Here is a 23,089-nt window from a genome sequence, read left to right as displayed (position 1 = left end):
AAGATACCTCCACATCATTGGCTGGGTAATGTAAAAACTCACCTTTAATAAGTGATCTAGTTCCTCTACTTTAAGGCCCTGTAGAGACATGATCAAACATTCAACTCCACGAGTTCATTGGTACAACCACAAGTACTATATGTTTAGCATGCCAATTAAATGTCAGACCTTTGTAATTGTCCAACGCTGGAACACTGCCCTAACGTTGAAAAAAGAAAATCAATTAGTTTTGTTAAGTATGTGACAGCTAGACACATGTTTTGGATGTACACGCTTTGTATTATGTTTTAGTAACACTATGTTTCCTTGTAGACACTGTCCTGAGGAAGGTTTTTTAAACCGAAACGCTGCGTCGACCCGTGTTCTCAAGAACATTTTTAATATTGTATGGAATTTTGGTATATTACAATGTATTTTTAATCTGTCTATAGTTTGTGTCTTCAGTTTCCTGAACATGTGCAATAAATTTGTGTTTACCTTTTTAAATAAAACTTTTGTATTCTTTTTCCTGTCACAAAAACTTTTTAATTCATTTTCACTATAGATATCAGCGTTACTGTATGGTGTTCTTAATATGTACCTGACTAAAGCATTGGTTGTGATACTTAGTGGTTGTGTCCAGTAATAGAACTCGCAGAGGAAGAACCTGAACTCAAAGGTATTTCTTCCCCACTGACATTCTGTCTTCTCGGGACACTGTCACTTTTTCTCCTTACTCCCCTTGGTCCCAGATCATACCTTAGGGGGCCCCCTATACATTTTTTTGATACTTACCCGGCTTGTTAGCTGAGGGGGCGTTCTGACTTAGTAGTTATCCATTTATTAAAGATAAGAGCTCCCTCCCAAATTGAAAATGGAAGGCATTAAAACATTATCTTATTCTGAAGACCAATTCAATAAGATTATAAATGGTACTTCTTCTAAGAATCTATCAAGCACACGCATAGATAAGACCGATGAGGAACAATGGCGAGTGCTGTGGAACCTCAAAAAAAAGGTAGTACGTGCTGAACTACATGCCGATTTTTTAGTACAGTACTGTAAACAAGGAATAATACCAAAAGGGCTCCAAGTGGTCAACGAACCAGGGGTGTTCATAGATAACAGAAAATTTATTGAGAATTGGACACTTGTTGCTAATCGCTGTAGCCGCGACTGGATGCTTCTCATAATTGAGACAGCATTTGAAATTCTGGTCATCGAACGTAAATATATCGATGAAATGGAGGCGAAATTTATGGAGGACACGGCACTTACAGATGCCAAACAAAAATTAGAAGAGATACAAAAAGATGTGTCCAGCTATAGCGATTATTTAACTAATAAAAAAACGAACAAATTACGTAAAGATATACAGAATTACAAACAAGAATACGTATATCCCTATCTCCAACAAGATTTCTATGACAGACCGAGAGATACGTATCACCCTCGTAGAAATTGGCAGAACCAACCACGCAATCAGCAACGTAATAATAGCAGTAAGAGAGTTCGATTTTTCGACACATCTTATACCAGCTCAGACTCTGAAGCTGACTGCCAAGATGAGGGAAGAACCTCAAAAGAATGTCATGCAGGTCCTAGCAAAGAAGGGCTCTCTTTTTTAGAATCACGCCAACAGAATTTCAATCAACCACGAGGGAAAGGAAGGGGCCGTGGCAACTTCAACCAAACCCCCCAATTCCTTCGACGTCCTCACACGAGGAGCCAGAAAAACTGGGACTAGCCAACTCTAAAAAAGCCCCCATTATCAATCTATCACAACACACATTAACAAACAGTGAAATTACCCTGCTAGAGAAGGGTTTAGGTTTCGCGATCTCCGCGACAGTTGATAGATACTCTCTAGAAAGAGATCTACAGAGCTTCTTTAGGAAGATTCGCCTGGCTATCTTTTTTGAGGGGAAAGATAGACAAGTCAGCGCCAATAAATCTGGCCTAAAAAATAAATCAACCTGGACTCCTAATATTAGCATGGTATCAAAAGATATCGAGGCCTTCGAACGAAGTGTTGACAAAAGTGTAGATGATCTTCTGCAACAAAAACAATGGCCAAAATACAATCTTACTAGAGAAGAGAAAACTGCCCTCCAATCATTAGAAAATAATACCAACTTGACCATCAAGCCAGCCGATAAAGGCGGAGGCATTGTTGTAATGGACACTGTTGACTACAACAATAGAATGCTCTCATTACTTGTTAATAAACAACATTATAAATCGTCTAATCTGAGCGAATGGACTGATTTAAAGAAATCTATACAGACCCTTTTGATTCAAGCAAAGGATGATGATGTTATCTGTGAAGACGAATATCATTACTTAAACAACACTAATCCTACCATGCCAGCGTTGTATGGACTGCCCAAAGTCCACAAGAGCACCACAGATCCCCCAATGAGACCAATTGTTTCCAGCATTGGTTCTCTGACTGAACCACTTAGTAAATACGTGGATGTATTTTTACAACCACTTGTTACTTCCCAAAAAGCATATTTAAAAGACACAACATCTATAATCCAGAAACTGGAAGGCATTGATTTTAATCCTGAAACACAAGTCTTGGTAACACTCGATATCGAGGCGCTTTATACCAATATCCCTCAAGACGCCACGATTGAGATGATCAGATCATTGTTTAGTAGTGACGATAGAGACCCCAATGCACATGAAACTTTCATCATAGATTGTGTATCCATGGTGCTTAAAAACAACATTTTTATCTTTAATAAGGACCTGTATAAACAGACCAAGGGCACCAGCATGGGAGCCACCTGTGCTCCTAGCCTGGCATGCCTCTACGTCTCTAAATTTGAGGAACATCATATCTATAATGAACTTGCACCCTTTGCTGAAAACATCTCTGAATGGTCCCGTTACATCGATGATGTTTTTTTCATATGGACGGGGCCTTCAGAGCTGTTAGATGAATTTATCAACTGGCTCAATTTAGGTGACGTTAATCTTAAGTTTACCTCTCACACTAATAAACAACAGTGCGAATTCCTAGACATCATTATCAAACACGTGGAAGGACATATTAATGTAGAACTTTTCACCAAATCTACCGATAAAAACACTATGCTCCATTTCAATAGCAACCACCCTCCAAGCCAAATCAACAACATCCCTTTTGGTCAATTTCTTAGGTTAAAACGCAATTGCACCACAATTCAAGATTTTAATAAACATGCCGATCTTTTGCAACAAAAATTTATTGAAAGAGGATACCCTAAACGTATGATAAGACATGCATATAAAAGGGCTAAATATTATAATCGTGAAAGCCTGCTTAATGGAAAACAAAACTCAACTACTGACCCCCAATCACTTGTATTTGTCACTAACTATAATTCTGTGAGCAACAAGTTAAAAAACATTATCAATAGAAACTGGCACCTCATTAACAATAAACAACAAATGAACTACCCAAAACCAATGTTCTCTTACCGCAGAAACCGAACCATCCGGAATAGTATAGTGCATACGTATAGAGATAGTAACACCTGTACCCAACCCAGTATAAATAAAGCACCATTACCGACTGGCACATTTGCCTGCTCAGGATGCGCCAACTGTAAAGACATTATTAAGGGTAACCCTATCAATATCAAGAACAATTCGGTCAAAATTAAAAGCTTCATGAATTGCCGTTCAAAAAATATTATTTACATGATCCGTTGCCCGTGTGACCTCATATACATTGGGGAAACATCACGTGAAGCTCGCATCAGGATGAACGAGCACAAATCAGCGATAAGGAACAAAAAGAAGGGTGCCCCACTCACGGACCACTGGCACACATTGGGCCATACCATCAATGATTTCCAATGGTGTTGCTTAGAGGCTGTGACCCTTAATAACAGAGGAGGTGATATGAATCAGAAACGTAAAAAACGTGAGCAATACTATATGTCGAGGTTCAACAGTGTGAGATCGGGCCTAAACAGTCGTGAAGACTGGGAACGGATCATTCATTAATTGAACTTAACAGACATCCCTCTCTATCCAATAACACTGTGATTCCCATGGGGTTGATAAAGAGCCATAGAACGATTACCTCTTTCTCTGTATATATTTCCATCATATAGCCAAACACCAGCAAGGAACCTGCGACCATGCGATTAAATTTCTAGTCAGTATAATAGTCCTTGTTATCAATCACTAGAGAGACTTCATGAGCGAAATAGACACTAGCATAATTGTGTTAGTTACACACTCCTCTTCCTTTCGTAATATCCTCCGATAATATTTGTCTGACCACGCAGTAACTAAACGCCCTACAGACAGGCTCAAAAAGGGACTATAAAATTTTTTTTTGATAATTTGAAAATCGGCGAAATTTATAATTATATTAACAATAGAACGGCTTTTATCAACGTTGATAAAATAAATTACGCCGTATTATCTTCCGTATTATCGAACTAAGTGATCTGGGATCGCGGTATAAAACAGGTTAACAAAAAAACAATAAAGTTTGCTACATTGATCATTAGAAGAAGCTATAGCGATCATGTGACGAAACCTTAACCAATAGACCGGTCTCTATTATTGACCAATAGAAAGCCGGCTGCTATTTAAGGCTCTAAAAACATGGCAGCCTTGTCTTTCACTGGAAATACGGAACCCCCAGACGCTGTATACGGAGGAGCAGGGAGGCCAGCAGTCTCTATCCAAGTAAGTAAAAGAGTAGGAATTTTAGACTAGACCCGGGCAAAAATCAGATAACCTGCTAGTCAGAAATTAGCTAAGTGAATTTCATGTGTAGAGCATAACTCGCGCTGCGTCAGTATTATAGGTGATCAGACTGCATTAACCAGAACTACTGGCGACTATGAATTTGTATTGGAAGTGCATGCGCCATGTCTTTTCCTGGGATATGTTTAAACAAAGGGATGCATATCTTGGTATATCCACAGACCCGGTTTAGTAAATCTTTGGTAAAAAACGGGTCGTACGAAAATATCCAAAGTCCGACTCCGGCCCCATAATCACCGTATGGCAAGCAACTGGCGAGTGCCCGGTCAAGAATAGATATAGATGGGATGTCTCTGGCTTAGATAAAGTAAATATTTAGAACCAAAGGAAATAGCACAAGCCACTCGTGAATGCGATGTTTCCAATTGCTAAAACACTAGGTCAGCCAATGAAAAGTATATAGGCAGTTGCAGATAACGAGAAACGTTGAGGCACAAACAATGCAATCCCGAGAGAAGCCTTGACATGAAATTAAGACAGTGAAGTTTGTTAATTAACTATAAATAGTGGAGTTTATTAAATAATACGTAATAGGTGAATTCATTTGTAAAATCGGATGTAGATTTTTATCAAAGTAATCGAACATAGAACTGGTCTCTATTGACTTCCAGATGCTTTTGCAATTGAAACGACCAAAAGCGGGCCGTTGAAGTTTATTCAGTACGCGGCTACAGAAACTAGTAAAGCAACACTATTGGTAAGTTTCTATCCTCCAATGGGTAATTCTTTGGTATACATAATAAGACCTTGCAATACTTACTGGAACCACCCGTTTATTTTCTTTTCAGTGCATACGAATTCATTGATGCACTTATCCTTACTGGTGGCCCCTCCGATACAGCGAGAAATTATTTGGCCTTAGATTTACGGTAGGAATTCAATTTATGCCTTCTTGTTCACTTATAGAACAATCTATAGCTCGATTCAAACTTTACAGTATTCTCAATCTTGCTTCTATAGATTAAGGCATATTAAATTATCTCCCGAACAAGTGGGACCACAGCACTTGTGGATGTGGACCAAAAACAGGACACAAATATCACTGTCTATCAGATACCAGCCCTCAAAATCATAAATTGGGAGGCATACCACAACGAATATCCTGAGGTAAGATACCTCCACATCATTGGCTGGGTAATGTAAAAACTCACCTTTAATAAGTGATCTAGTTCCTCTACTTTAAGGCCCTGTAGAGACATGATCAAACATTCAACTCCACGAGTTCATTGGTACAACCACAAGTACTATATGTTTAGCATGCCAATTAAATGTCAGACCTTTGTAATTGTCCAACGCTGGAACACTGCCCTAACGTTGAAAAAAGAAAATCAATTAGTTTTGTTAAGTATGTGACAGCTAGACACATGTTTTGGATGTACACGCTTTGTATTATGTTTTAGTAACACTATGTTTCCTTGTAGACACTGTCCTGAGGAAGGTTTTTTAAACCGAAACGCTGCGTCGACCCGTGTTCTCAAGAACATTTTTAATATTGTATGGAATTTTGGTATATTACAATGTATTTTTAATCTGTCTATAGTTTGTGTCTTCAGTTTCCTGAACATGTGCAATAAATTTGTGTTTACCTTTTTAAATAAAACTTTTGTATTCTTTTTCCTGTCACAAAAACTTTTTAATTCATTTTCACTATAGATATCAGCGTTACTGTATGGTGTTCTTAATATGTACCTGACTAAAGCATTGGTTGTGATACTTAGTGGTTGTGTCCAGTAATAGAACTCGCAGAGGAAGAACCTGAACTCAAAGGTATTTCTTCCCCACTGACATTCTGTCTTCTCGGGACACTGTCACTTTTTCTCCTTACTCCCCTTGGTCCCAGATCATACCTTAGGGGGCCCCCTATACATTTTTTTGATAATTGTGTGTGTGCCAGCCAGCTCAGAGGTCACTAGAAATTTTCTTGAATGGATAAGAAGGGATTAGTTTCTGACAACCGCTTAAAACATGACAACTTTGTTTCCCAAGAATAAGAAATATATCTCTAAAGTCACGGAAACAATAGATAGTTATTTCACTCAGGCAATCATGCATGCTTTGTTTCACCTGAGGTGCAGAGAAAATAGAGAGACAGGTGTTTTCAATAAAAGGTTTTTATTGACTAGTCTTCTTTCTCAAGCATAAGAAATGTACTGCTGTAATCGTAATACTTGTTGTAAAGTACAAAGCGTACAGTACGAAGAGTATTATAAAATAATACTGTAAAAGCATGATATGGTTTCTGAGCCATAAAATATATAAAATACATACATTGATAAATAATGACTAAAAGTACTCAACTGGTTCTTCTAAAATACGCTTAGCCAGGTGTACCTAACCTAGGTCTAGTACAAGGGAAGAAGTAAGTGAGGTGTAGCTTAGTTTCAGTATTCTTTGCTAAGACTTTAATCCAAGAATTCTCTAAGGGTCTAATCAGCTCCGTACCTTGGTTTTAGAATGTAGGAGGTCTGGTATCTCTCACTCAGGACTCGATTTCCCAGCAACCCGCAAGGGTAGCCTGGAAAAACTGGAGCTGGATTTCTCGGCTGGAGAAAGTACAGCGTCTCTCAGTGCGTCAGCTGGAGGGTCGGCTTCCTTCGGCACTTGCTGCAGCAGGGCGCGTCGGGCAAGTAGATAGTCGAACTGCTCCAAAACACTGTGTGTTTGTTCGGACAAGTGTAGGCATATTTATACCTTGAAGGTGCCGAGTTTGACGTAAGATTGGACATAATAACATCATTAGAGACTTAAATCTCTGAAAACTCCATGCGTTCTTGGATAAATCAATATTCATGCAGTGGGACGTCCCTGACTGCTGAAGGTGGATTTTTCCAAGAAATCGTTGTATATTTTCAGAACTAGTGGAAGTAGCCAAGCCGTATTAGGACTACTTGAGTTATGTATTAATATGGTTATGATTTCAATGCTTATATAAGGATACGGTATGTTATACCTATATAAAGGCATGAATGGGGAAAATTACACTAGGGTCCTAAAACGCTATACAACACCCACTCCACGTATTATGTTTAATATTACTAAATCTATGAGCATAAAAAACATAACTAAAGCATGTGTTCATAATCCCACCCAAAATACATGAAATGCATCAAAACATGGTTTATACACATACATGAGTATTTGTCTTGCACGTATTTTACAAGCAATAGCTGTCATTCAAAAATGCTATCTAAAATGAATTATGAAATGACATTTATGAAATGGCTCTAAATTTACAGAGAAAAGGTCGAGACCATTTCATAGCATAATATATAAACTGTAATCGTTTTTATAGGATAATGCCAAATATTGTCTATAGAGAGTATCAAATGAATTTCTTGTTCTCTAAGAATAATTCTACTTTAAGCAGATTACTTTGTGCCAAGCGAAAAAAGTTCTATTCTGGGAAGGAGATAATTTTTTTTTCAGATCTAGATTGTAGAAACATACAGTTCCCAAGTTAGAGGGATTAATTTGAAAAACCCGAAGGCCGAATTTTGGAACGCTGTGTGCACTTTTCAAAAGTTATTCTCGGTGTCGGGAGAAAACATCAAATCATCTAAGCTTGCAAAGAAACCGTCTACCACAGTTTGTGAAAGTGGAACTACTTCATCAAGTAGGACAAATGTGCATAGATGTGAAGCATTGCCGTCAGCGTCATCCTCATTAGCAATGTTTGCTGTAGATGGTACCTGTGTGCCTGTTGTTCCACGTACCTCACCAATAGCTGTAGTCGCTGGTGAGATCTCAATGATTATATCCAGATCAGTTGACTGGGGGTGAGTGTTTGTATTGTCAACGCTCCGTCCATCATCACCTTTGGTTTTTCTGAGATCTCAATGAATGCCGTCATCAGGATTGGAGGCCGTTGGGGGCAACACGATGTATGAGTCGTTATGGGTCCCAGCAAAAGTGTCAACAAATGTCTAATACGCATTCCTCTCCGCAAAGCAGGCATCGTAGAACAGGTAAGATGCAATCTTGCCAGATTGGTCTGAACGAAAGGAACTAAGTGGTATTCAGATCTCTTAAACAAACCAAGCCAAGAATCTGTGTAATTCTGTCATGATACCGCATGTCCAGGAGAGCTCGGTCCATTGTAGTCTGGGTATCGTCGGTGACTGGACTTGCCATATCGGAGCAGAAGGAACAAAAATAGAATTCCTGCTACGAGTCCCAAAATGAGAGGCAAACCACCAAACACAGAGTGCACGAAATTTGGAAAAATGCTGAGGACTGATTCGAATGGTGTTAACAGTCCCAAAAAGATCGTCTTAAATACATGTGCGATGCCACTGGTATCAGACATGTCCAAGATTTGACCTAACATTTCTGCGAAATGTACTGGGCAGTTTGTTGATAATAATGCATGTATCTCTGTAGAAGTCCTTGCAACCTGTAGATCATACATTTCTCTAGACGAGGTCAGTGGCACAGTTTTTTTCAAAAGAATGGCTTTTATTCTGCTCAAAGTATCAATTTGTATGGAAGAGATATTCAGTGAAGGCCATAACGCTGTCTCCCCGTCTGTCTTGCTTTTGGATACAATACTTGCATACAACAAGTGACCCTAGCCGAAACACTAACTAGATAGGCTTTTCCTGGCAACATGCCACAACAGCTGTGATCATTGAGCATAACGTAGCTGCCATTGGAAAGCTGCCTGAAAATCAGGTCTATCACTGCTGTCTATCGTGCATGTGGTAAGAGCGGTTATTTAAAGAACCTTTGCAGGCTCCATGTAAATTAATACCTTCACATAAAAATGTACTGCTTAGTGAGTTTTTACAATTTTTTGTACTAAGAAATACCTCCTTTCCCCCACTCCAACATTTGTGTGTGTATGGTAAATTCCAGGTTGACTTAATGTATTCTTTACCCAACCTTTCATACAGGCCTGCTGGTATATGCCGTAGACAATACTGAAATTGGAAAATCGTCACTGGTATTGTGATGGTTCCATGTATTATCCATTCTACAACAGGTTTCTCAGAAACTGTCAATGGTAATCTTTCCAGTTTCTCAATGCTCATCACCGTAAAGTCTGCTCCTCTTTGTGCCAAAGAGATTTGTTTATCTGTAAGGTTAATTACAGTAAATAATGACGTGGTATTAATTAGACACCATGGCACGTAGCCTGAACGGAGATTTTGTAACGTCCAGCCTAGCAGCATTATAGAGCGTAATTGAGACTGGACATGTTGTAACATTTGCAAATCCTGTTCTAATATGTCAATGGCAGATGATACAATGCTGTCCAAAGAATAGATTCTGGAGGACAGAGTCGTTAACCCATTGTCCACAACAGAGAGAGCTTTCTCTAAATTAATACGATCAATTTCACGTATTTTTTCTGCAGTTTCCATTTGTGTTATTTTCCAAGCTTTGTTGTACGCAGCTTGTGTACCGGCGTATATGAAAAAATTTTGACTTTGTTTACGAGGCCCAAGTAAGAAGTCTCGTAAGACAATGCCTTCTTTAAGTAAGTTCAAGTATTGTTTAATTTCTGGAAGTGTGGATTTCTGTAGCCACTCAAGGCATAGTTTTCCTACACTGTAAGTTGTGACTATCCCTGGATGTTGTCTCTGGGAATATCTTGGATCTGGCCTATTCATTTTGAACCCTTGTATTTTGTTCATGAATCTATCTTGACAGTTATTCGTGTCTATGGGCCAGATTAACCATTGTTTCCAATTAGGATTAGTTCTATTGTATTGTAAAATTTGTTTTATGTCTACCTCCTCATCTGCAGTGTCATTACTGTCAGGTGTTGGTCTCGGTATTGACAGTTTGTTTAAATCCTTTATCTTAGCTATGCCAAGACAGGATGTTTGTTGAATAGTTTCATTTAAAAATATTATTTATTCTGGAATAATGCAGGCTCAGAACAAGGCTTCTAAACCTTGCACCTGCCATTCTTTTGTGCCCCAGACAGTTTTTGTCTCAATGTTGTCGTTCCAAAAGTTAAGCCCTAATGTAGACAGCTGAGCATAAAAGTTTGCAGAATAAATTTGTTTAGTATTGGTCAACAAGTTTTTTATTCCTGTCTTATTTATATGTTTACGGATTTGTCACATTAAAACCTGTAAAGTAAACATGTACATGTAAAGTATGGACATTTCTCCTAAAATGTTTTAGAGCTGCCTTTTCGTGGCGTTGGATAATGTTCCCATTGATTGTAAGTAAACACATTTCTAAGGTTTGCACATTTGTGCAAATAATGGTGACCATAATGATTATAACAATACAGTTCTTCATAACTTGATGAACCTTCTAAGTGTTCATGTTTTTGAAATTTTGCTGACATTTCTAAGTCTGACATCATATTAATAACAGTTTCAAAGTCCCAATCATCAGAAAAAGTGCTCTGTGTGACAAAATCACTTAAAGAAATCTTAAACTGGTGTGGAATCGTCAACAATTCCAACGGGCCATAAATGTCATAATCATTTGTGTCCCATGCTATACCACCAGGTGTAGGAACGGCATGATGTTCACTGATGACAGGCCTCTTCGCTCATGATGAGATGACTTGTAAGGTTACAGGAGCAAGTTGATGTTCTTACTTGCTGTGTCCTTGGTGCTGTATTTTCCATCTATCATTTGTCCCAAACTTAAAACAAGAATGAGCCATAGCAGGAGAAAAAGTACACCTAATCCAATCCAAAATTCAACCCATGACGAAACCAGATATGTTTTCTCAAGTTGATGAAAGAGTTCTGTTATTTTTTCTTTAAAAGATTTTTTTACTGGCGTTGTTTCTGGTTCACTGGGATCCTCAGAAAAATTATCGAAGTTGATCAAATAGCAAGAGGCAGTGCTGTCAATAGTTGGTATTGCATCCGGATTCTTTGAAATTGCTGGAGTTGCTTCCTCTTTTGACATGTTTGTATAGTCAGATGCTACATCATTGTAGACAGGAGTTTCTTGCCGAATAGATATTTGGGTATCAAGAGGGACAAGTTCCATGGCTTTGTTTCATAGTCCTTCTTTTCTCACTGGAGGTTTATCAAATGTGATTAGTCTTTCAGTTTGAACATCTTGGATAGTAGCCAGATTTGGTTGTCTGCTACTTCTTGGGAGTCCACTGGGCCTACTACTTATTATCGGCCACATGATGTGGTTTTACCAGGTCGATTGATACTGTTCTGTTCTCCCTTTTTCCAGCAAGCGGCGGTAGTACCACTGATCTTGTTCCAAGGATTGCTAAGACAGGTACTGCTTTCCTATAAGAAGGCCCAAATTCCTTCTTCACCGCGATCTTTTCCCTGACTAGATCCCCAATCTTTGGAATCCAGACAGGTCTTGCTGGGACAGGTGGTTTTTCTTCAGTGGTCGTTGGACTTTGCGTTGAATTACTCAGACTTCTTCTTGTTTCATTTAAGTCCTGTAAAACGGCCAAAAGGTCTTTGATATCAAAGGGTTTCTGTTCCACCACTGAAGTTTGACAATCAAGATCCTGGATGAGCATTCTAGTACCAAATAATATTTCATATGGAGTGATTCCCCCCCGAGAATTTCTTGGCAGATTATTAAGACTACGTTGGACACTATTTAGATGTTTTACCCACCCGTCACCCGAGCCTAATACCCTAGCTGTTATAGATTGCTTTATGTCACGGTTTTTTCTTCCCACTACCGCATTTCCCTCAGGATGGAAGGGACTCGAAAACCGCAATGCAACACCCAAGCTGGCCATGGCCTCCTTGCAAGATCAAGAGTTAAATGCAGGACCCTGGTCAGAATTTAGCGTGCCGATTGCGTATGTGCTGATAAAGACTCGCAAATCTTTTATAACAGTTCTGGCGTCAGCCGAGCGCTGGGGCCACATCCAAATGAATCTTGTCTTAATATTTGTGGGGCCGCATTCGTCTACAGTGACGTCTGCATGTAGATAGTCTAATGCTGTCTAACAATGGTGTCTGTACTGGGCTGGCTACTCTGTAGTCAGGAATCTGGTTGTTTTTAACCACATGAATGCTACAGCAATTCATCCTCTGTGCTGCAGATCCCAGAGTCCCATTGTTCATGACGAGCTCAGCTCGTCATGAGCACAGAAGCAGTGTACTGCATGACGAGCTGAGCTCGTCATGAGCATGGAAGGGGTTAAAGCTATGGTCCTTGTGACAGGCATCGCAGTTAATTCCAAATTCATAAACTTGGACGCTCATTCCTGGCCACCAGTACCTCTTTTCTAACTTTATTAGCGATATTAAGAGTCCTTGATGTATCAGACCCTTTCCCATATGTGCTTTGCTAACCAAAGCACTTCTCTTGCTCCTGTTTGGAATTACTCTATCCCCCACTCCAGGAATTCGAGCAAATGGAACTGAGTTTGCCTCAATTATGTATGAATTACCGAGTGGATAATTTAGAGGTAATGCTGCATAGTTTCCTTTCATTGAGGACTTGACTGCTAGCATTGTTTCAGCGTCTATTTTCATGTGATTGCAGCTACGGAAGCCGTTTGCACAGCTGCCTTCGCGGCCTCATCAGCCAATGAATTCCCTTCAACATGAACGCCATCACGCTGATGACTCAGTGTATGAATCACGTAAGTCTTTTGTAGTTCTTTTTGCAAAAGAACTACTTGTTCCCAAAGCAATTTATGCTTAATTGAAACATTTTTGAACCCATTTCTGCAAATATTTGTTGTAAGATTGAACGCAGTAATACGAATCGTGTGTGGGGAATTCGCGATGGGTATTTTCAAGCACCATCTTGAATGCCTGTAGTTCAGCTCGCTGAGCTGTACAGTCCCGAGTGATTGAGTTTTGGTGACCATTGGTCTGAATTTACCTTCGCACCAGCGACCTTTAACAATCGCGCACGCAGCACTATAGGCTTGTTTACCCCCAATTGCGGGCTGTGCTGAGCCGTCTGTATATATTATACAGCCGTAATGTTCAAGGGGCAGAGGACATTCTAATTCGTATTGTAGGAATTCTTGTGTTTTTAAATACGGGTCAAAAACGTATTCAATGTCTGTTGCAGCAAGAGAATTAACCCATTGTATCCATCTTGGATGTAAAGCTTTAGCATTTGGAATGCTTGCCTTTGTCACTGCCTCTAAGGAAGATACAGGTGTAACGATTTTAATGCGTTTACCCTGTGCGAGGGCTCTCTCCTTTGCTACAGCAGTCTTTTCTGTTGATGTGAACTTCATTTCAGCTTGTGTTTACAAGTGTGACTTGTATGCTGCTGGTATCGTCTCACCTTCGTTAAAGGTTAGGTATGTGAATCCGCATCTACCTGGGATGACTCGGATCACTAGGTTACGCACGTTGTCGCGTGTTTTTAACTGTGTTTTTTGCTAACATATCTGTTTGCACTGAACGCAAAATTTCTGTGTGTTTTTGTGTCCAATTAGTTTGTTTGAAATCAGGATTGATTAGTTCGTAGAGAGGTGTAACCCTTTCTGCGTAATTTAGAACATAAGTTCTTCCAAAATTCAGGAAACCTAGAATCAACTGTAAGTTTTTCAGCGTTTTTGGAGGCTGTAGCAGTGCACATTTATCTAAAAAATTTGCTGACAGGCTTTCGCCTTCCCTTGATAACTTATATCCCAAGAATAGGACGTTGAGGTGGGCAATTCGTGATTTCTTAAAATTGAATTTATATTGTTCAGAGGCAAACCCAAGTATTATGGTGTTCAATCTTTTCAAGTGTACGTCCAAATCATCGTCTGTAAGATAGATAGATGATAGATGTTTGTAGTAACTCTGTTACTCTCACTGAAAATAACCCTGGACTATTCTTGAATCCCTGGGGGAAACTGCAAAATTGTCCCTGTGTCCCCATTATTGAGAAAGCGGTCAAATACCTGCTTTCAGGTGCAATGTTTTGACAAAAGAAACCATTTGAGATATCTAATGTAGTTTCATATTTTTTGCGCACAATGTTATTCATCAGTGCTGCACTATGTGCATTTTGTACTGCAAATGTTTTGCAACAAGAGTTTAGATGTCTGTAATCCAAAACTAGACGATATGAATTGTCTGGTTTGGAGACAGGAAACAAAGGATTGTTCATCGATGAGGTGCATGTTTCAATCACCCCTTGGTATTCAAGTTGATTTAAAATCTCCCTGACCTGTTTTTTAGCTTCCTGTTTTACAGGATATTGCCTTTGCATTGTTGGTTGTGTTTTCAACTGGATTTTATGGTGAGGGGAATCCTCATCATATCCTCATGATTTTTGTATAATGCTGGGGCCTGGGCTACAGCCCATTTCCTGGCATAGGTGTATTTTTTATGAATTGAAATGTGATTTGAGAAGGCTGGCATAATTATATCTTCGCCATGTGGGCACTCCCTGACAAATTCAGGTGGCCAGTCTTGTTCAGCTAGAAGAATGTCATAACCCTTAGATAGCTTCTCCCAAAAGAGTGCTTTAATTTTTCTAGTTATGTCCCCCTCCCTCCGGAGTGTTACTTCATATAACTTATGTGGTACACTAACCCTGGTATCCGCAGTTTCAACTTGGATGAATTAATTCAAGTCCACTGTCTCCAGATGATCCTTCAGTATATTGCGAGCTATGGTTACCTCTACTGCGCTGTCTAGCATTGTTTGGGCCCACTCCCCATTCTTGAGTTGTGTCCTCAAGATCCTCTGCATGTCTAATCTTTAGACTTGCTACCTTCTTTTTGGTGAATTGAGTTTTCTTATTTTTTGGAACGTGTTGTTCGTCTTTGGACTCACTTGTTCTTCTTTTTGTTCTGATCGTCCTCTTCTTTCGGCTTTCTGCGAGGAAGTCTGAAAGGTACAAGAGGAACATCCATCATTAGCTTGATATCTATCAGGTTTTCTCAAATTATCCCTACTTCTGAGGTTGTACCTCTTTTCAGAGGGCTGCTGTTGAGGAGACCTTCCTCTGGACTGAGAATGCTTCTCTCTAGGAAGTGTCTGTTTTCGGTTTTCCGACTTCTTTTTAGTAGTAGTGGGATTATTTTTAATAAAAACTTTTTCAGGATTTTCAGTTAGTTGGGGTTTTACTGGTTTCCCACCCAAACTATCCCTACCTAGTTCTTCATAGGATTTTTCAAAAATTCTGGCAGGTTCAAATGGTTGCTCTGTTATATCTGTTTCTTTTAGTTTTTGGCAGATTGCCACAGATGCTGCTTCACCTTTGATGTTGGCTAATAGTATAGCCGAGACCTGTTTAAAATCTTTCAGTAATTTCATACCCAAATTTGAGGCTGGCCTGAACCGTATTAGTTTTGAATCTGTCTCAGAACGTCTTGTGTAGATTGAAGCAAAGACTGACCCCATGTGTCGCAGTCCTCTATGTGTGGTGCAATCCCCATTGGTAAACAGATTGTTAGAATTCTGTGTTTCTCATGAGGTGTACCATCAGGGAATACTGCCTCTATTTGCGTAATTTTTTTAGCTAACCAGAATGGAATTTGTTCCCGTTTTGCGGGTAATTTACCAATGACTGACTTTATAGTCAGTGGTGTAATTTTGTTGTGTTCCCCTGATGAGGGATGTGCTGTGGAATTCTTACAGCTGGTTGGACTGTTAAAGTCCTCATGACATATTGAACCAACTGTCTGTGTATCTTAATCAGCTGTTTTAGCTGAGCTAACAGTTCTGGAGCTGTCATTCTCTCAATGTCAGGATGTGGTGTATAGCTGGCTAGTACCGGCCATGTGGCTCCTGGTCTACCTAGTGGACCGAGCCCGGTAATGTGATTTTGATGTTGTAGGGTGCCATTGAACCAGAGCTGATGCTCTTGGTAAGTTAGTGGAATTTCAATGTCCTCGAAGGAACGTATTGTGCTGGTGGTTCCTCTAATTTATAGAAGTGGAACTCGTGTGTTACTGAATTTTCTGCAGGAAACAGAATCCATGAACCTCTGTCTGCCGATATTCATGTGCCTCTATAACAAATATTACTTTACCACCTGTTGGTGATACTCCATTTTCCATAAGTTTTATAGTAATTATTTTCCTTATATTTACCGGGATAAGTATAGCATCCAGGTAATTTTGTTGGAGATTTGTGTCGTCCAAAACTGCCTGATCTACTGCTGTTATAAGGCAACAAGGGAACCCACTAGGTAATCAAGGACCAGGGGTAACAGTTATAATAGAAAACAAAGGTCCCTAATTTAGCAAAATGCATACGGGGCAATTAATGAATTATAGACAACAATGTGTGCTATGAGCAAAAGTTGTCGACCCCTCTGGATAATTAAGGAATCCCTCCCTGCCTACCGCGGCCAGCTGGATCCACGCTGGTTACACTACAACCCCGATCGTGGGCATTCCATGCCGCGGGACCCTGATTAACAGGTCCTGGTACCAATTCCTCAGCTCCTTGGAACCGATCATACCAGGGTTCATTCTACCCTCATGAGGCCATTGATCCCTGTCTTACGGAAGGCACGCGTTGGCGCCCCGCAACCCGCTTTACCAATTCCTCAGCTCCTTGGAACCGAGCATACAAGGGTTCATTCTACCCTCAAGAGGCCCTTGATCCCTATCTTACAGAAGGAACGCGTTGGCGCCCCGCAACCCGCGGCGCTCCGACCGTTGCATCTCTCCTCAGGATACAAGGAGAATTGCACACCGCCCGGACAACAACCCATTGGTTGTCTGCCCCGACCCCTTCTTTACTCTTGCACTTGGAAGGGTTATGGTTAACAATCAGGCAATGTACTTTTAGTCCTGATGATGATCCATTATTTTGTATAGGATCGAAACGCCGTCGACAATTTATGTAGTTTCACGCTAGTTTTCCATTGTGTTACCCAACTGTGTTTACTACATGTGGTCAGCTTGGTTAAACTCTAACTCATTACCAGCGCCCCCTTAGTTTTAGAATTGCCTGCCAATTTCCCTTTTATGTTAATTTTGGTTTGTCCACCTTGTGGTATATGTACTTGATACAGGATTGTATCCCACTGTATTATTGTTCACCTTATTTTGCCAAATCCTTTACATTGATTAAATCATTGTCCGGCTGGACAACTTTTGTTTATAGCACACATTGTTGTCTATAATTCATTAATTGCCCCGTATGCATTTTGCTAAATTAAGGACCTTTGTTGTCTATTATGAGCTGCTGCTGCAGCAGCTCTCTCATCGTCACTATCTGTCATTTTGTTGACCGAAAGTGTGCAGAGCAAGTTTCAAGGAAACAAAGATTAGGTGAACAATATTTTGGAACACTGTATCCTTCAACGTTGAATAAACCAAAAAACTAATACCTAGGATTTTTCGTCTTACTTAGTTTAAGGCGGACTTTTTTTAATCCTTTATACCACTCCAGACGTCTATTGGAGTATTTTATGAGAAAAAAGGGGACTGTGTGAAAAGCACGACTGAGTTATTCTAGTATCTAGTATTAAATTATCGCCTTACCAAATGTTGGGCGCCATGTAGTGTAGTTCCTATATTCCCAATAGGCTCTGGGCATTTGAATAGTGTATACAGTAGTTTAGACGTAGAACTGAAGTCGACTAGGTCTCTACTGAATATACTAGACTTAATTGTGTGTGTGCCAGCTAGCTCAGAGGTCACTGGAAACTTTCTCAAATGAACAAGAAGGGATTAGTTTCTGACAACTGCTTAAAACATGACAACTTTGTTTGCCAAGAATAAGAAATGTATCTCTAGAGTCGCGGAAACAATAGATTATTATTTATACTTGAATATTACCTTTTATGTGCGCATCAAATGGAATATGGGAAATATGGACATTCGGCTGCAATAGAGTATTTTAGGATACAGTGACTTACTGCTGAGGGCCAAAAATATAAAAATTTGTGTATTACATTGATATGCTGAACTGATTACATGACTGAAATGATTGCATGTCTGAAGATTTCCTTGCTTGCTGAGTCTACGGGGGGACGGAGGCGGGAGGGAAGTAGGTAAGTTTGAGTTTATCTTGAAGTTTAAGAATATGTAGAATACTGACACAATATTACCCGGGTATGGCTCCTTAGCCTGTGGTATATCCTTAAAGCATTGTATATGAAGGAGGCAAGGCCCAAGGCGAACTAAAACTAAAAATAAAAATAAAAATAGAATGAGGATTATTGATGGGTGTTTTTGGGTTCTAAACATGCCAATGGATGGAACATGTTGTAAGATACGATGCACTGAATTGTGGATAATATTGCTTGATATATGTATAATTATACTGCGGATGTATTGACTAAATATACCCTGCGATGTATTATGCTGATACCTTCTAATAAAAACTATGTTAAAACAAAAAAAAACAATAGATAGTTATTTCAGCTCAGTCAATCGTGCATGCTTCGTTTCACCAGAGGTGTAGAGAAAATAGAGAGACAGGCGTTTTCAATAAAAGGTATTTATTGAACAGTCTTTTTTCTCCAGCATAAGAAATGAACTGCTGCAATGGTGATACTTGTTGTAAAGTACAAAGCGTACAGTATGAAGAGTATTATAAAATAATACTGTAAAAGTATGACATGGTTTCTGAGCCATAAAATATATAAAATACATACATTGATAAATAATGACTAAAAGTACTCAACTGGTGCTTCTAAAATACGCCTACCCTGTTGTACCTAACCTAGGTCTATTACAAGGGAAGAAGTAAGTGAGGTGTAGCTTAGTTTCAGTATTCTTTGCCAAGAATCTAATCCAAGAATTCTCTAATGGTCTAATCAGCTCCGTAACTTGGTTTTAGAATGTAGGAGTCTGGTATCTCTCACTCAGGACTCGATTTTCCAGCATCCCGCAAGGGTAGCCTGGAAACACTGGAGCTGGATTTCTCGGCTGGAGAAAGTACAGCATCTCTCAGTTCGTCAGCTGGAGGGGCGGCTTCCTTCGGCACTTTCTGCAGCAGGGCGCGTCGGACAAGTAGATAGTCGAACATCTCCACACCACCATGTGTTTATTTGGACAAGTGTAGGCATATTTATACCTTGAAGGTCCAGAGTTTGACGTAAGATTGGACATAATAACGTCATTAGAGACTTAATTCTCTGAAAACTGCATGAGTTCTTGGATAAATCAATATTCATGCAATGGGAGTTTTTCCAAGAAATCGTTGTAGATTTTTGGAACTAGTGGAAGTAGCCAAGCCGTATTAGGACTACTTGAGTTATGTCTTAATATGGTTATGATTTCAATGCCTATATAAGGATACGGTATTTTATAACTATATAAGGGCATGAATTGGGAAAATGACACTGGGGTCCTAAAACGCTATACAACAACTGGAGTTGGAATAGTAAATTTAATTCCTCTGCATTTCAATGCTTACCGTATTTTTGCACTCACTTGAGTGGGAATAGTCATTTTTACCCCTCCGCGATCCAGCACTTTCCCTACTGTTGCACTCACTGGAGTGGGAATAGTAAATGTTACCCATTTGCTATCCAACACTTTCCATACTATTGCACTCACTGGAGTTGGAATAGCATTTTACCCCTCCGCCATCCAACACTTTCCCTATTGTTGCACTCTTTGGAGTGGGAATAGTAATCTTTTCCCCTCCGCTATCCAACACTTTCCCTACTTTTGCTCTCACTGGAGTTGGAATAGTAAATTTAATTCCTTTGCATTCAATGCTTACCATACTTTTGCACTCACTGGAGTGGGAATAACTATTTTTTACCCCTTTGCTATCCAACACTTTCCCTACTGTTGTACTGATTGTATAGTGAAATGTAAGTTTAAATATTTTAAATAGTTCATTGTTTTAATTTATAATACATTTCTGTTTTTTATATTTTTAATCATTAATATATATTTTCATGTTTTATATTATTTTAAACTTTTATCAAAAATCGAGAATAATAGTTCTTTAATTGTTTATAGATATCTATACATTTTTATGTTTATGTGTTTTATTTATTAGGCTTAGTTGTTATAACTTATTAAAATGTATATTAAATGCAATTTATTTTGTTAAAATTATATTTAATATCTAATACATTATTTTACTTTCTATTGAGATAAAAGTCGATATTTTATAGATCTATATTTTTTACATCAATATTTTTTTTTTGTCAACATTTTTTTACTTATCTGTTTAAGTATAGCAGTCGATATTTTTGATGTCTATATTTTTTTACTCAATATTGTTGTGTCAGTGAACCTGTCATCAAACAGCTACTTGCAAACTGCAAGGTCTAGATTAGAGCAGTGCAATTTTTTTTCCAGTCTTTCATTATTCTAATGTTGCAAAAAGTGTTTAAAAAAATATAAATTTTTACTATTAAATCTAACGCCCCAAACCATGGTGTTATGTTTTGAATTCTGAGTATGTGCTTCTCCAGACAAAGCACTCTTGAACTATACTATTGTATCAGTATAGATGACATGTGCCTTCTACACCCTTTTGTCCTTTTTTGTGTTCTGTAACATTCCTATATACTTATTTGCACACACATGATTGATTGTGTAATGTATGTGGGGCTATAAACCTAATTAAATGCATCCGAGCAAGAGAGTGGTTATGGAGACTTGAGTGGCACAGTTGAAGGATAGTAGTGAGGGAATCTATGGCAAACATGATCATTAGGGGACGCCAACAAACATTGTTGCTCAAGGACGCCACCAGCTCTAAAGGTCGCCCTGTATGTGTCATTCTAATGAACAACTGCACTGGGCTGCTGTTTACTTTACAGAGCACGAAAATTCATAATGTTGTAAACAGGAACAGCCTTTATTTACAACATAACTAAAGTAACTATAAAAAAACTTTTTTAGGAACTCCTTATTCTAAAAAGACTTCCTGCACTAATAACACAAAAATATGAGAAACTCGATTCGAAACTCGATATGTATTGCATTAACACGCAGAACCTTTTCATCTTTGTACATCAGATTAAATGACTGCATTGGTATTCAATGTTATTTTATGCTATGTTATGACCATTCATAAAGTGCACATATCACCCGAGGGGTCTCATGGCGCTGTAGAAGGCCATAAAGAAGGGGTTCTATGACATGGAAAAGCTGGATTTAGAATAGCCATATTGTTTGGTGCTTTTTAAACTGTTTATGGTCTGAGATGGCACACATATGCATTGGGGGCTTACTCTATTGTTGGGGGTTCAGTTGAAAGAAAGACCTACTGCTATTTCTGGCAGTGTGCACGTTTAGAGGGATGAGAAGATGTGTTCCTTCAGATCTAAGGTTTCTCCTTGGTGAGTACCAGCTGAGTATCTTGGACAGGGCCAGACTGGCTACCGGGCAGTTGTGTGTGCTGCCGAGCTGGGGGCTAATTTCTCTGTGGTGGGGGCTTATTTCGTTGATGGGGACCTGCGTGCACATTGAAATAAAAAACGCAAAACGAATTTCGTTTTTCACACGCAGGTCCCTATCAACGAAATTAGCCCCCAGCTCGGCAGCACACACAACTGCCCGGTAGCCAGTCTGGCCCTGATCTTGGATAAATAGCTTATCCCTGCTCCATGCAAGGCTTTATGTGCAATGCACACAAGTTTGAAGCATTTATGCTTGCTTATTGGAAGTGCAGTGCTCTCAGGGTGGGTACCTAGGCAGCCTTTTGGTCATACTAGTGCTTAACTACCTGGGAACAGAGGCCTATCACAAAGTCCAAAATGTCCTCTTTGGGTTTATTGATGGATTTCACCTACACTGCAGTCAGCTTCTTTTCGTGGTACCTCGCCATAGACAAATTAAAGGCATTCTAGTAGGACATCCCACTTCCTATGGAGTTTCTTGGACAACTGCATAATTATACCTTATAAGGTCTTGTTGAATCTCCCCACAAAACAATTGGTGTAGGATTAATAAGGGGTGGTGAACTTGTAAGTCAGAACAAACAACCATATGAAATCCTGAGGTCTGTTAGAGTGTTGAAAAGTGTGAAAAAACACTACTGGCTGTTTAAGCAAATTAGACAAAGCCCATGTGAAACGAAACAAATAAGCCCAATGCAACCAACCTTGGGCATATCCCTTTACAGGACGAAATCCCTCACTCACCAGAGATGACATGCTTCACCATTTGGGATACTCCTCCCAAAGGAAAAACCTAGTTCCTCTGGGGGCTACAACCCCCTCTCTTAGAGGGAAGAGCTCAGGGATGTTTTATATTCAGTGTAGGATATGCTTAATCCACAAATGAAGAGCTAATAGTATGAACTTGTAAGTCAACCCACACTCATCCCATATAGCCTTCAAGTACGCATACACGAAATTGGTCCCTCGATCTGGAATTATCTCTTAGAATACCAAGCATGGCCTTGCCCACCAGGACTGTAGCTAATATCGTCAGAGGTATGGCTTCAGAGTATCTGGTGGCATGGTCCACCACGACCAAAAATAACCTATTTCCTGATGCAGTTTTAGGGGTTCAGGGGATCAACATTGT

Source organism: Lissotriton helveticus, chromosome 2_1 (assembly GCF_964261635.1).
Source record: "Lissotriton helveticus chromosome 2_1, aLisHel1.1, whole genome shotgun sequence".
In the NCBI taxonomy this organism is placed as follows: Eukaryota; Metazoa; Chordata; class Amphibia; order Caudata; family Salamandridae; genus Lissotriton; species Lissotriton helveticus.
This window is presented reverse-complemented; position numbering follows the sequence as displayed.